The sequence below is a fragment of the Arvicola amphibius genome, chromosome 4 (genome assembly GCF_903992535.2).
Source record: "Arvicola amphibius chromosome 4, mArvAmp1.2, whole genome shotgun sequence".
In the NCBI taxonomy this organism is placed as follows: Eukaryota; Metazoa; Chordata; class Mammalia; order Rodentia; family Cricetidae; genus Arvicola; species Arvicola amphibius.
Genome location: NC_052050.1, coordinates 94143045 through 94159341, shown reverse-complemented (window position 1 = coordinate 94159341; position 16297 = coordinate 94143045).

Genomic DNA, 16297 nt, shown 5'->3' with positions numbered 1-16297 from the left:
TTCATTCAGTATGACCTTTCCTTCTGGATTATGTGGAAGTTGTGGCAAAGGCAGACATTGGACTAATGAATAAAGATCAATGAGGAATATTTTTGGGTAATCCTTTGCCATTGGGAAACTCCATGAGGAGTCTCTCAAAGGCCCGTATACCAAACTTGACCCTTATGTCAAATCCAGTTCAGTCATTTCCTGCCACTGTAGAGAAAACTCCTTCCCAGAGCAATTAAAGAACCTAATGCCTATTGTAAGAAACCATACAGCTCTGGATAATAGAACAGTGATAGAATAGAGAACAAAAACTTCAGGAGAAACCATAAAGCAAGTATTTTGGCACACTTCTATAAAGGAGCAAAGACCAAAATTAAAAATATGAATAAATGACATTGTTTTGAAGGATTGATAGACACGGGTGCAGATGTAACAATAATTTGGCATCCAAATTGGCATCTTCAGGATGTAAATGTTCAGTTTTTAGAAACTGGAACTTAATCTTAGGTAAAGCAGAGCACGAGATGGGTTGAATATACAGGGCCAGAAGAACAGAGAGGAATATTAAAACCGCATGTTGATAACATATCAATGAATTTGTGGGAATTTGATTTGTTACAGCATTGGAATACTAAGATTAACATCCCCCCAATCTTAGAAATGAATTATAACTCAACATATGTTTCTGAGAAAAATATTAGAAACTTTTATGAAGAACAGTCAGCAACATTCAGGTTGTACAAGAACAGGGTATAACAGCTGCTGATATTTCAAAGCACCAGCAGCCCTACCTTTAAAATGGTTGTCAGACAAACCTGTATGGGTTATGCAATTCCCTTTAACAATAGAGAAACTGCAGGCTTTAGAGCAGCCAGTACAGGAGCAACTAGATAGTCAGCATACTGAAGAATCAACCAGACCTTGGAAATCTCCTGTATTTGTTGTTAAAAAGAAATCTGGAAAAAGGAGAATGGTAACAGACATAAGAGCTGTTAATTAGGTGATTCAGCCAATGGTCTCTCTACAGTCTGGCATTCCTCTGCTTTCTCTCCTGCCTAAAGGATGACTTCTAACAGTTACTAATTTAAAAGATTGTTTCTTTACTATACCTTTAAATAAAAAGATAAAGAAAATTTTGCCTTCACAATGCCTACATATAATAATTCTCAGCCTGCCAGAAGATACCAATGAAAGATTCTCCCACAAGGAATGTTAAATAGCCTCACCCTGTGGCAATATTTTGTAAGTTAACCATGGGAAATGATATAAAAACAATTTCTTGAATCTGTAGTTTCCAATTATGTGGATGATATTTTGCTATCTGATTAAAATGTAGATGTTTTAGAAAGAATGTTTGAAGAAGTAAAAAAAAATTGTCTTGTTGGAGAAAAAAAGAGGAATTTCTATTAATTATTTAGGTTATAAAATAAAGTTACAGAAAATTAGTCCATAAAAGGTACAAATTAGGATAGATTGACTGCAGACACTTAATGACTTCCAAAGATTGCTAGGAGACTTTTCCCAGTTACAGTCCACTATTGGGCTACAAACTGATGAACTGTTTAATTTAGCTAAAACCTTAGATGGTGACAAGGACTTAAACAGTCCCAGGGAATTATGAAGCTAAGAGAGAACTGACTTTGATTGAAGAGAAATTACAGAAGACACATGTGAATTGTGTGGATCTAAATCTTAACTGCATTCTGGTCATATTATCCTCCAAACATTCTCCTATAGGAATTTTAATGTAATAATTTTATTATTTAAATAATTAAATAATTTTAATTATTTAATGTATATAATTATGTATTATCTTACATAATACACATCTGATCCCATATGGGTCTGCCAGGTCCTCTAGCATAAGGTAATGCATAAATCTATCAATTATTGATTGAAAATGTGCTGAAAGGCCTCAGAATTTCATTAAAAATGTCAATAGCAACAGTTAAAAAAGAGAGACTTTTCCATCATGTGGTAACAAGCCAAGGAAATGTTCTACTTGTTCTTTATACAACTTTGCAAACACCACTACCTGCAAGAAGTAACCTAAAGGGTACTCAAAGGAATGAAATTTGGCAGATGGATGTGTTCCATTTGGTAGAATTCAGAAAACTAAAATAAGTACATCACACCATTGACACCTATTCAGATTTTCAATGGGCAACTGCTTTGATTTTGGTAAAAAGTTGATTTGGTATTCACACATTTGCTAGAAATATGATAATCATGAGTATACCTGTAGAAAAAAGACAGATAATGCTCCAGCATAAGTCTCTAAGAAAATGAAAGTTTTTTTGCTTAGTATAATATAAAGCATATTACAGGTATACCACATAATCCTACAGAGCAGGCAGTTATAGAAAGATCAAATTGAATTCTAAATGATATGTTAAATAATCATAAAGGGATTGTATATACTACATTTACAGCACCTTCTGCAAGCACTTCACCTGGTCTTGGCTCTTTTCCTAAAGAATGACCAATACCTTCATTCCTCATGGGTCTGTGCCCTTTGTCATCCTGCCTGGATTAATCTGTTATAGCTTCCCATTAATTTTAATCAGAGGGCATGGTAGGACCAAGAAATGCCCTAAAGAAACTACTGTACACCAAACATAATATTTCTTGCCTCTATTGTGGAGAGGAAATCCAATTTCCCCATGGTAATCTCTATCTATCTCCCCTCCTGTAGTGAGAAGGCGAGCAGACCTGCTTTTCATCCTGCCTGGCTCCTGCACAGCTAGCTTAAAACCCGAAATAACAGCACACAAACTGTATTCATTTAAACACTGTCTGGCCCATTAGTTTCAGCCTCTTATTAGCTAATTCTCACATCTTTCTTTAACCCATATTTAGTAATGTGTGTAGCACCACGAGGTGGTATCTTACAGGGAAAGATTCAGCATGTCTGACCTGGTGGCTTTATCCATAGCATCTGTCTCAAGTCAGAGAATCATGGCGACTGACTAACTTCCCAGCATTCTGTTCTGTCTACTCCACCTATCTAAATCCTGCCCTATCAAAAAGCCAAGGCAGTTTCTTTATTAACCAATGAGAGTCCTCTATCACCCTCCAAATACCGTTGTCCTTTCTTAGCCTGTTGGTTTAAGGGTAATAAAGCCCAAAGTGACCAGGGGAGAGTCTGAGCTTCTAGTTCAATGGGATGTTTGTTGTGGCTCCTAGCAAGAGCACTTCACCCTCTGGAGCCAAAACTTCTAGGCCAGCAGAACTTAGGGCTGCAGAAACAGGGCTGACAGTGAGTGGAACTATTCCCCTTTCCACCCCTTGATTCCTGGACCCCTGGATCCTGGCTATGAGATAAACAGTACCATATATTCAATGCTAATTCAAAGCATATACTGCCTCCTGGAGAACCCTGCCCCAGACCTCCATTTCCTGACACTTAATTGGCACTGTAATTGTGTTTTAAAAGGCTGTTTCTTCTTTCTTTCAAGCCAGATGCTTCAGGATGATGGGGAACATGGTAAGACCAGCAGATTCCATGATCATGGGCCCACTGTCTCTCTTCTTTCTGTGAAGTACTTTCCCTGGTCAGAAGCAATGCAGTATGGGATAGCATGTCAGGGAATCAGACATTTTATAACCCCTGGGTGGTGGTTTTGGCAGAAGCATTATGTTCAGGAAAGGCAAATCCATAGGCAGAATAAGTGTCTACAGAAAGGACAGAGCATTGTCCTTTCCACAGAGGAAGTGGACCAATGTAGTCAACCTGCCACCAGGTCACTGTCTCATCACCCCAGGGAACGGTGTCATATCTGGGGCTCAGTGTTGGTCACTGCTGTTGGCAGATCTGGCACTCAGCAGCAGCTGTAGCCAGATCAGCCTTAGTGAGTGGAAGTGCCATGTTGTTGAGCCCATGCATAACCCCCATCTTTGCTACCATGGTCACTTTGTTCATGGGCCTATTGGGTAATGACAGGGATGGCTGAGAAAAGAGGCTGACTGCCCACAGAACAGGACAGCCTATCTACTTGATTATTGAACTCCTCCTCAGCTGAAGTCATCTTTTATTGAACACTTATAGGGAACACAGGTATCTTTACACCTTTTGCCCCTTTGTGGAGATCTATACATATGCTTCTTCCCAGATATCTTCTCACCAATTTTCTGATCATGCTCTTTCCCAATCCCTGACCATCAAGCTAGACCATTGGCTACAGCCCATGAATCAATGAACCATTATATATATCTGGCCAACTCTCCTTCCATACAAGCTGCATGACCTTGTGAACTTTCCAAAGTTCTGCCCACTGTGAAGATTTCCTTTCACCAGTATCTTTCAGGGTTGTCCCAGAAAAGGGTTGCAATGCTGCAGCTGTCCACTTCTGGGTGGGGCCTGCACAATGTGCAGAACCATCAGTAAACCAGGCCCTAGTCTTCTCTTTCTCAATCATAGGGAACAACACCCCATGAGGCTCCAGGTGCATGCTTGGCAACAGACATTATTGTAACAGGAGGAAAAACCATAGGCATTTAGGCAACTTCTTCGTATAGTTTGTTAGTGCCTTCAGGACCTGCTTGGGCCCAATCTTGTATATACCACTTCCATTTGATAATAGATTGTTGCTGTCCTACTTTATCACAGTGGGTCAGAAAACACCCAGCTCATAATAGGCAGCTCAGGTCACATGGTAACTTGGTGGCCCATTGTGAAACATTCAGTTTCCACTAAGGCCCCGTAGCAGGCCAAGAGCTGTCTCTCAAAGGGAGAATAGTTGTCTGCAGATTAAGGTAGATCCTTGCTTCAAAATCCCAAAGGTCTCTTCTGTGATCTACCTATAGGGGCCTGGCAAGGATCCCAAACAACATTCCTATCTGTCACTGACACCTCACAGACCACTGGGTCTGCTAGATCCAAGTGGTAGAGCAGCCTGTCCAGCATCCGGGACCTGCTGAAGAGCCTTCCATTCCAGGCCCTACACCAAGCTAGGAGTTTTCCAAATCATTGGTGTTTAGTCTAGAGTAACACATCCGAGTGGGAAATGTGCTGTCTCCAAAATCCAAATAGGCACACTAAATGGTGTGCTTCTTTCTTGGTGGTGGGATAGGCAAGGTACAATGACTTATCCTTCACCTTAGAAGGTGTATCCCTGCATGGCCACACCACTGTACTCTTAGGAACTTCACTGAGGAAGACAGTCTTTGAGTTTTGATTGGATGTATTTCCCATCTTCTGACATACAATGCATTACCAATAAGTTCAAAGTGGTTCCTACCTCCTACTTACTTGGTCCAATCAGTGTAATGTCATCAGTTCAATGCATCAGTGTAATATTTTGTGGAAGAGGCAGACGATCAAGAGCCCTTCTAACTAAGTTATGACACAGGGCTGGAGAGCTAATGTATCCCTGAGGCAAAACTGTAAAGGTGTACTGCTGGCTTTGCCAATGGAAAGAAAATGGCTTCTCCTGGTACCAAAATCTGTATTCGTCAGGATTCTCTACAGTCACAGAGTCACAGAACTTATGGAATGAATCTCTCTCTCTCTCTCTCTCTCTCTCTCTCTCTCTCTCTCTCTCTCTCTCTCCCTCCCTTCCTCCTTCCCTCCCTCCCCTCCCTCCTCTCCCTCCCCTCCCTCCCTCCTAAACTTATTTGAACAGCTTACAATGGGCAGTCCAATAATGGCTAGTTTATGAATGGAAAGTCCAAGAATTAACTGAGTAGCTACTCAGTCCCACAAGGCGTGTGCCTCAGCATCCCAAAGTGGAAATGTATGTGCTGACTAGCCAAGGATGAAAAGGCAAAGAACAAACTTTTCCTTCTTCCATTGTCCTTATATAAACTTCCAGCATAAAGTGTGGCCCAGATTAAAGGTGTGCCTTCCAGTCTCAAGCTGCACACACTGAGGTTGCAGGTTGGGCATGTTTGGCACTGCCCTACAAAGAACTGTGCATTGATACCTACACAGCCTATGCTCTGCAGAGACCCTGCAGCCATGGTTCCCCAGATCCCTCAACTTTGACCTCCTCACCTGCCACAGAGACCCTGCTCAAAGGCCAGTATCCTTTTGGAAATATCCACCCACCTTCTCCTGGCTGAACGAGCTGCTTCTTTCCCAACAAATTATGTAAACATCTCTGCTTAACAATTGTTCTCCATAGAGGCAATGTTGTCCCCCCCAGGAAATGTTTGGCAACATCTAGAAACTTCTTTTGGTTGTCATGAGAGAAGAGGGGGAGTTTCTGGTGTTGAGGAAGGAGTGGGGAAGCATGGAGAGACACCTTTCAGCATTCTTCAGTGAACATGCAGCCCCCACTACAGGGGCCGAATAATCCATTTTAGAATGTCACCATGCCAGAGCTCAACACTCCCTCTCTCTTGCAACACTTAAGGCCTTGTATTATAATGATCAATTTCATAGTCTCCTGATTAGACTAGGAGCTCCTCAGGGTTAGGGATACTGCTGTGTTTGTCAATGTTCTCTCAGCTCTGGCAGGTGCCTGGCCCACCGTAGATGCTCAACAAACATTGGCAGGATAAGGGAGGGAAAGAATGAGCGTCCAGATGGGCTCAGGAATCATAATCCAAGAAACTTAGTTCCTGGAAGGCACAATGTTTCCTTACATGGCTATTGTATTTGAAAATTCCAGTTGCAGGGTGTGGTGTGGCCCTACCCTTCATCAAGAAGCGAACTGGAAAAGAATATTAACTGCTGATGCTTAAGTCATGTGACTTGATCTGCAAGTCTATGGTCATCTTTTTCTTCACATTGGTCATTATTATGAAATAATGCTTTACAAAATAATTTTCTAAGTCAAAGGAACTCCCTATAGTCTCATTTGAGTATCAACCCAGGGGCTATAGACAGAGCTGGCACACTGGGTAAAGTGCTTGCCATGCAACTATAAGAACATGTGTTTTGATTTCCCAGAATTCACATAAAGCCTGACTCTGTAGCACGCCTCTGCAATCACAGCACTCCTGCAGCTAGACAGAAAGCAGAGACAGGAGAATTCCTAGAAGCCTGGTGTATGAGCATAAGGCAAGAAATTGTGACTCAAATAAGGTGGCAGATGAGGACGGTCACTGAAGTCATCCTCTGGTCTCTATTTGAATGCCTTGTCATGCATGCACTCATATTCACATACAAAGATGCATGCACATACATCATACACCCTGCATTAGCAGGGTGTGTCTTTGTGTGTGTCTCCATGCTGTAGTCACCCTAATTATTTGTGCAAACCAAAGTTCATGACCCTCTTCCCCATCCAATTCTAGTCTCAAATAAGCCACATGTGTGATGGCTTCATCATCTTTTCCTCACTTGAATAAGAAACACAAACACCACTGGGAGCTGTGTCCCATGTGAGGGCCAGTGTGATTCTCAGAAAGGACATCTAAATGTCAGATGGAATGGTTTACAACTAATGCCAAAAGAAAGCACTCAGAGGTTCGCCGTGTCAATGAAGCTTATTAGGGCCATCTTAGGTCTGAGCATCGATCTACCTTGATGAGGACCTCTGAAGTCAGATGCTGGCTCATGTCTACTGGAACTCAATAGGCTGTTCTGGAGGGAAAATGAAATGAAATGCTTCCATTATTTTGAGAGTTCATAATCACTGAATAACACAGCTGAAGCCAGAGGGAGTGTTTACATTCCTGTAATTCAAGCCTGTCGTGGGCCCCTTTTCTTTATGCTCCTATCTAGTGAAGAAGTCTGACACACCAGCATCGTGTTTGCATGTCACAGCTACTCGTTTCTATTTAAGGAACACTTAGAGAGCATTTTCTATTACGTTCTTCTAAATCTTTGCAAATATTAACCATTTTAATCCTCATTAAGTATGCTGGGAGCTGTTTACAACATTGTTATCTGGCAGAGAAGGAAACTGAGCCCCAGAGAAGCTGACTGTAATGCACAGGGCAGAGTTGAGAAGACAGCTCAGCGGGTACACAACTTGTTATGCAAGAATGAAGGTCTGAGTTCTAGCCCCAGAACCCACAGAAAAAGCCAAGTGTGTGGCATACACCTGTAGTTCTAGAATTGGAGAAGAAGAGCCAGGCAGATACCTGGGCCCTACTTGTTAACTTCTAGGTAAGTGAGAGATACACTGTTTCCCACAAAGGTGTTTGCACCCTAAGGAATAAAACCTAAAATTGTTCAATGACATTTAGCAACATTGACACATGCACATGCAAGCACATGCACTCTGACATGGGCACACACATTTGCTCACACATGCACACACACACATACTCAGTGTTCAAGGCCACCCAATAGGATGGTCGCTTTAACTGTCAACTTGATTGGATTGAGAGATGTCTAGGCAATTAGTAACCATGCCTCTGGATGTGTCTGTGAAGAGAATTCCAGAGAGAGTTAAGCAAAACAGATATGTCCTGGGCATGGATGGCACCGTCCTACAGGCAGGGATCCACCCTGTAGGCAAGGACCCTACATGGAGTAAAAGGAGATGGAGGAGGAGGAGAATAACAGCATGGGCATCTTTCCTTTCTCTGCTGCTTGACTGCCGTGGAGTGAGCAGCTCGCTCTGTCACTCCCTGCCCAACACCATTCTTGACTCTACCGTCAGTACAGAAACAGCGGAGCCTATCAGTCAGGAACTAATTCTCGTGATACCAGGAGTCAAACAAAATCTGCCTGTCCTTTCTTCAGTTTTATCCTCAGATAGCTTGTCACAGTGAGACCAGCTCTGATGAGAACCAGAAGCAGCAGTGGAGCCTTCATGCAAAGCCAAGCTGTGGGGTTTGGGAGCAGGAAACCCTAACTATTGAGCATACCCTGCCTTGTATGGTCTAATGGTATACTTCTGGCTCCTTCAGTCAATCTCAATTCAATATTCCATCTGCTCAGCATTTCTGGACAAGCTAGACTCTTGAGTCTCTTGACAAATGTAATGCCTATCCTGCTGGACTTGTTTGTTGCATAGCAAAGGGGAGGAGAATAGGAGGAGAGGATGGAGGGAGGACACAGACCCATCTCTTCCTCTGGGATGTGTGCCTGCTTCCCAAGCATGGAAAGCTGAGCCCCTGACTCTGTGGTTTTCCCAGATGAAGACACTGAAGCTTAGAGAAGTTAGGAAGCTTGGCTAAGGCCCCAGATCTAGTAAATAGCAGAAGCTGCTCTAGAACTTGGCAGGATCCCAGTGGGAAAGACCTGGCCCGCTCCAATGGAGCCAACACAAGGAGATGTCCCTGGATTTAAAGGGCCTTAGTAACAAAGGCACAGCAGGTGTGGAGCAAAAACCCTGGACTGAAACCAGAAAAGCCATGCTTATTTCCTGGGGCTCCATGGATGTGTGAGGACGGGGCAGGGTGCAGCTACAGCTAGAAGGAACAACTACATGCAGGGGAAAAGCCTGTAAAATCTCACCAGGAGGAGGCAGGCAAAAACATCCTGGTGTGTTCTTTTCTTTCCTGGTGTTTCTTTTGGAGAGAGAGAGAGAGAGAGAGAGAGAGAGAGAGAGAGAGAGGAGAGAGAGAGAGAGGAATATGGAAGAGGGGGAGGGAGGAGGAAAGAGGAGTAGAGGAGGGGATGAGGAGGAAGAGAAAAGAGAGAGAAGAAAAGAGTATAAGGAGCCAAAGAGGAGCCATGCGTACTGGTACCTGAGGCTCTGGGAAGCAGGTTAGAGTGAAGGACTCCCTCCCCCTCCCCACAACAGAAGTGGTTTATTTTGTTCTTCATGGCCTGCCTTAGGATAAACATGCAAACCAGTTCTTTTCTATCTTTAAAAGCAAAGTCAGCATTTTGTTTTCCCGCCCATGACTCACTCACAATCACTGGAAACTAGTGAGCTGGGTTTGGGTGTTCACCTGGAGATCTGGGACTCTGAGGTCAGCAAAACTCTTGGAGCCAAGGTGGAAGTGAGGACCATTCCCGCTTCCCACCTGACATCCTGGGGTAGCAATTGATTAGCTTCCCGACAATTGCACACCCAATCACTTAGCTTCCTGACAACTGCACACCCAGTCTCTATGTGTTGGCGACAGACTCATGATGCTCTTGGCTTCAAGAATGAATCAAAGAACCTACCCTAGAAAGCAGAGGAGGCTTCTGTAATTAACCCACACAGCCACCTGCTGTTCACTCAAAGAACCCCAAGCTCTGTCAGTCCCACTCCCACAAGTTCAGTTCTCTACCTCACACAGGAGGCACACCTAGGTAACCTACACCAGCAGGCATGCTCTCCCCTCACTTTCTGGTGGGTTTAACACATAGTGGGGAGGAGTTATCAGCAGAGAGGGAAGGAAGAGAGAAGGTGAGGCCCAGAAATGGACTCCTGGAGCCTCTCCTTGTAGGGGAGTGATGAGCTGTTAGCTGTGCCCTGAACAGAGCTCTCTAGGATTGGCAGCTGCTATCTCTAGGATTGGTTAGCTGTTCTAACCCTCAGGCCTTGGAAGGGGAAAAATACCTTGTTTGTAGCACAGGGTACACCACCACCACCACCACCACCACCACCACCACCACCTACGGTTTTCCATAACCTCTCCTTGTTTTGTCCTATGACACCCTCAGCTCAGATCACTCAACTCAACGGTCATATTCATTTCCATAAGGACCCCCCCACATACACACCAGATTCCTATAGCTCTTGGCTAAAGCAAAACTCCCTCGCCTGACTTCAGGGGCAATGCTGAGCGTTCCAGTATAGAAAACCCAGTTCGGGGCTGCAGCAACAGCTCAGCAGGAAGCACTGTCTGCTGAAGTGTGAGGTCCAGAGTGCAGGAAACCAGCATCTGCCCTTGCCAGGTGGAGGTGGGTTAGTGAGCCTCCTGGAGTCCCAGCCCTTGGGAGGTGAGAAGCAGACACACGGGACCTTGTGAGTAAGCTGCCTGGCCAAAATGCCCACTAGGTCAGCAGGAGATCCTGCCTAAAGATGAGATGCTAAGAGACTATGGAAGACATTTGATATCAATCTCTGGCCTCCACACACATGTGCACATCTACCTACCTATACAAGCATACGTCCCACACACATTTGAACATGCAAGTAAACATGCCATGCTACATACATATGAAAATAAATGATATAGAAAAGAAAAGCCAGTGTGTATCTTAAATAATTGCCATTGTCTGGGTTCCTATTGTTTTCACATCCAAACATGGCTTCCTGGTGGACCTACATGAGAGGTGGGGTAGGATGCAGAAGGGTGTCCCACTCCCGGAGAGCTAGAGAGGTCTCAGATATATAAACATAAAAATGGTCTTAATGTTTGTATTCCCCAAGATTCACTGTGTGATAGTCAGGAGGAGGGTGCTCAGGAAGTAAGGAGTCAAACAAATATCTCAGCCTAATCCAAGGAAGATGATCCTGGTAGATGGCTTAGCTGGTGAAGTGCTTGTGAGCATCCCTGAGGATCTGAGTTGGGATCTCTGGCACCCACATAAACACCAGGTTCAGCTGCATGTGGGGGTAACCCAAGTGCTGGGGAGTCAGAGGCAGCACATTCCTGGAGTTTATGGGTCTGCCTGTCTAGCCAAGTGATGGGCTCTAGGTTCCATGAGAGACCTGACTCAAAAAGTAACATAGAGTGTGATTGATAAAGACACTCAGCATTGACCTCTGAATCCTACACATGTGTACACAGGCATTTATACCCATAACAGTATTGCACCCAAGATTCCTTCACGTCCTGCCCTTTCTTGTCTCCCATATTCCACTTAGCATAAGACTTATCCTTCAAAGGCATTTTTTTCTCATTTTCTGAGTTCTTGAAACACCCTTCACATACCTCTAGTCAGACTCTAAGATTCACAATGGGCAGCCTGTCACAGGATTTTAAAAGTTTGAAAACGGGAGTCAGACATGGTGGTTTGAACTTACAAGCCCAGCACTGGCAGGCTGAAGCAGGAGAAGCATAGGTTCAAGACCAGCCTGGGCTATGCAGCAAGATCAGGTCTCTAATAAAAATACGTTTACCTGTCTACAAAGAAACCCTGGACACGAATTTATTCGAGAGAAACAAGACAGGTTCTCATGGGAGTTTGCAGTTGGAAAAGGGAAGGGCAGATCACAAAGCCTTTCTAGAACAGATCGTTTAAACAAAATGCACACTACTGTGCAGTGGATAAAAAGAATGGTGAAAAGAATACTTCATGATGTGGAAAAATATTTTTAAATTGATGTCCCACATCTATAATTCCTACACTTTAGAGACAAGATGTGTCACAGAAAGTCCAAGGACTTCCTCAGCTACAAAGTAAGAACCTCCCTCAAAAACATATTTAAAAAGAGAAGAAGGAGGGAAGGAAAAGAAATAGAAAGGAAGGGAAGGAGAGAGGGAGTGAGGAAAGAAGAGAAAAAGAAGGGAGAAAGGGAGGGAGAGAAGGAGGGAGGGAAGGAAGGAGGGAGGGAGGGAGAGAGGGAAGGAGGGAGGGGAGGAGAGAGGGAGGGAGGAAGAAATGAAGTCAGAAGGCAGGCACTGTGAAGATTTCAGGACAGGCTGCACTGAAGTATAGAAATTTATGACAGGAACTGGAGCACACTAAAACTCCATTAGAGGGACTGATGGTTGTGGATAAAAGAGACTCTTGGTCCCTCCCTTCCACCTTCACCCACAGCCAGACACATCCAATGGGCATCTGGAGCTAGGCTTCCAGGTTCTGACTAATGGGCCAGGCAGTGTTTTAAAAGAATACAGTTTCCGTGTAATTATTTCGGGTGTAAAGCTAGCCAGCGGCGGGTGGCGGGACGCAGCCCCGCCGCTTCTCACTACAGATTGGCGCTCCAACGTGGTGACTAAATCCACTTAAAAACCTTGCCCGCTTGGGATCAGAAAGAAAGTTCTCTGAGACCATGCCAATGGCTCACTGCTCCCTTCCTGCACCTGGGCAGATGGCGGAATCAGGCTTAGGCGAGCAGGACAGCATTTGCGGATTCCTGCCGCCATAGAGAGAGAGGTGTTTTCAGTCTGCGCAGTGCTCTGCGCATCTGATTTGGCTGTAACTTGGATTAAAAGAGTTTCTGTGCTGCACGCTCAGTATCAAAATTAAACTGCTGAGTGCAGCTCCAATGTGGACTGCTGTGTACCTGTAACTGTGTGCAGCTCAGGGACACCAAATGACTGAGGCAATAGCAGCTCTGGCTCTGCTCCGCCATGCTGAATTGTGCTGAGCTCAGACCGGTCTATCGCAATTACCATAATAACAGCGCAGTTAAGGTTTAGACTTGGCTGTAAACAGGCAGTACCGTATTATTTTAAGAAGTGGTTAACCTTTTAAGAAATGCTCCTGGATAGTAAAAAATTTACAGATTCACAATAGGAAAGATTCAGACATAGAAGGCCTTTAACTGGGTCACAATGTTGGATAAATGTACGTAGGCTTGAGAGCGAAAGAGAAGAAAAAATATAGAGAATAAAGTTAATGCCTTAAAAAAAAAAGGTTAAAGTCTTTAAAGAGACAGAGTACAGATAGTTATAGATTAAAAGAAGTAAAGTGATAGAGTAAAAATAAGCCACGTAAAAATGGAAAATTCACAGAGAGTCTGGATTATGTATTTTGTTGTGTTTCTTTGATTTTTTGACTGTAAAGGAGCTAAGTACAGAGAGACATTTCATTATATGGGCTGCCAGGCTAGACCAGAATGGACATCTTAACGGTATGACTTCAGGATTTGGATCTAAGAACATGATGCTTTGGAAAAGAGTTTCTTCTTTTGTTTTCACAGAGGATGAGACTCTGTGGATTGCTTCTATCCCAATATGGTATGATAGACCACGCCCTCCTGAAAGGTTGCTGTGAACACCCTCAAAAAATTACTTCGCTCAACTGCCGACTGAGATGAACCTAGCACACAGGTTACACCATGAAAGACCTAAATAACAGCTCCCCCATTCAGCAGGAAGCAGTTTGGAGAGAAAAAACTGCGCCCATTTTCCCAAATATTGCTTATAAATGTTCTTTTACATTTAAAGGGGGAGATGATATAGATATGAATTTGCATTGGTATAGATTTTAAGGTCAATTTTGTTATATGTATATGTATTTCTGATTTTGATTAAGCTATTGTGATTGTAGTTCATTTTAAAGAATGTAATGTATAATTAGGAAATATAGGTTGTTAATGGATAATCATCGATTAATAGTCAAGCTTGTAGTCATGTTAGTCATTTTCTAGATGTGCATAGATATATTTCAGATAGGCATTCTTCATATCTTTCAAAGACTGCAGAATATGGCATTTAATGTTTTAATAACTTAGGGTTTTTCATGACAATGAGACACATCTGCTCCTGGCAGCACCAATCTACTTCGAGAGGAAGATGGGCATCGAAGAGGCTACTTAAGGAGTTTGTTAGCCAATTGGGCAAGAAACTGCTCTTGGCTGGACTGTTGCATAAACTGGACACAACCCGCAGAGAGAGGACTGCTGAACTTGCCTAAAGGTGAGATGGTCTTTCGGGGTTCCTAATTCATGAAAGAGTCTGCGAGACATTCTGCAGGACACAGCAGAAAGTGACTGAACTGTCTTTGGAATTTTCTGCTTCATAAAAAAGTCTGCTGGACATTATGGGCCTGTAGGCTGAAGATGGATGCCCCAACGGTACAGAGGAACTTTGGGTGACTGTCCAGGCAGCGAGTTGTCTCTGTCATTTCTAGAGTTTGAAAGTTACTTACTTCTTGTTTATTTAGGTAGTCTTATATCCTTCTGGAGTCTTTGATGGAGTTGAAGAATGGTTCAATAGTTATAGTTTTCCTTAGTTATGATAAAAGATAAAATAGATTTAAATATTGTAACTGTAATTCTTGCTTGATAACTGTTTTGTTACATGTAATTTTGCTATGTTAAAGTTGAAGCCTTTCTTTTTTGTTTAAACAGAAAAAGGGGAAATGATGGAGGAGTGTTTATGCGTTACTTTCATTATTAATAAAGAAAACTGCCTTGGCCCTTTAAGAACAGAAAATTAGGTAGGTGGAGTAGACAGAACAGAATTGTGGGAACAAGGAAGTAGAGTTAGGGAGAGACGCTTCAGGCAGTCGCGTGGTGAGTCTCCATGCTGCTCCTCTCCGAGATGGACACAGGTTAAGATCTCTCCTGGTAAGGCACACCTCGTGGTGCTACCCAGATTACTAAATATGGGTTAAAGGAAGATGTGAGAATTAGCCTATAAGAGGCTACAGATAATGGGCCAGGCAGTGTTTTAAAAGAATACAGTTTCCGTGTAATTATTTCGGGTGTAAAGCTAGCCACCGGCGGGTGGCGGGACGCAGCCCCGCCGCTTCTCACTACATCTGACTCCAGCAAACTCAATTCCCACTGTGGCAGCAGGGATCTACCAACACCATCAAGAAATGGGGAACTCTATCTCTTAATTCTTAGAGACATTTTCACCTTATTAGGTACAAGTATACAGCTAGGAGTCAAGAATGGGGAGTAACAAACCACCAGCCAGGGGCTAAATCCAGCCTGCCCCTGCTTTCATCAATAAAGAATTATTGGCACACAATGTGTCTTCCTTGACTTATTTCCTCTAACCTGCTTTTCCACCACAGGGCAGGATTGAGTCAGCAGCCACATCAGAGACTGTGTGGCTAAAAGAGACACTATTTGGAAATCATACTCCCTGACACGGGACTCTTGCAGTCTTTCCGCTCCCGTTTTTATGGTATTTCCTAAGCCTTAGGGGGAGGGGTGTGATTTATAGATCCCATTCTGTAGTCAACTGCACACAATCAAGCCAGTGAAATTTTCAGCTTGGATCAGGGAGGGGTTATGACATAATAACGTGTAGCTACTGGCATTCCACGGCTTCTGGGGAAAAGAGAATCAGTTTTCGTTCATGTCTGTGTACATGATCACAGCGGCAGCACTAATTGGATTAAAGGGATTCTAAAAAAAATGAAGAACACATCATGACTGTGGAGGGAGCTAGTTCAGGGAGGAGTTAGAAGGTGGGAGGGGGTGATTATACCCAAAATACTTTTGTGCATATGTATGAAATTCTCAAAGAATATTTTTAAAGATGTATTTATTCTATGAGTCTTCTCAGGAAGGCTTGCCAAGCTCTAGAGTGAGAACTTGCGACTAACACTGTTGGAGCCAGCATTGCCATCCACCTCCCACCCCAGAAAACCGAAGCTCTCAGCTTGCCTGCACTGGGTCAGCACACTCGTTATAGCCAGAGGAGGCCCAGTCCACGCCCACTTTGTGTGTCTACCAGTGGACTGATCTCAGAGCTCGAGAAGGACTCCTCGCACAGAGCTCAGGAGAGCACGCACTTAATTACCAGTGGCAAAGGGCATTGCTGGGGGCAACCCAAGCATCTCTCTCCACTCAGTGGGGCCTGCTGCAAAAAGATAAGAATGAGCTGGACACAGTGG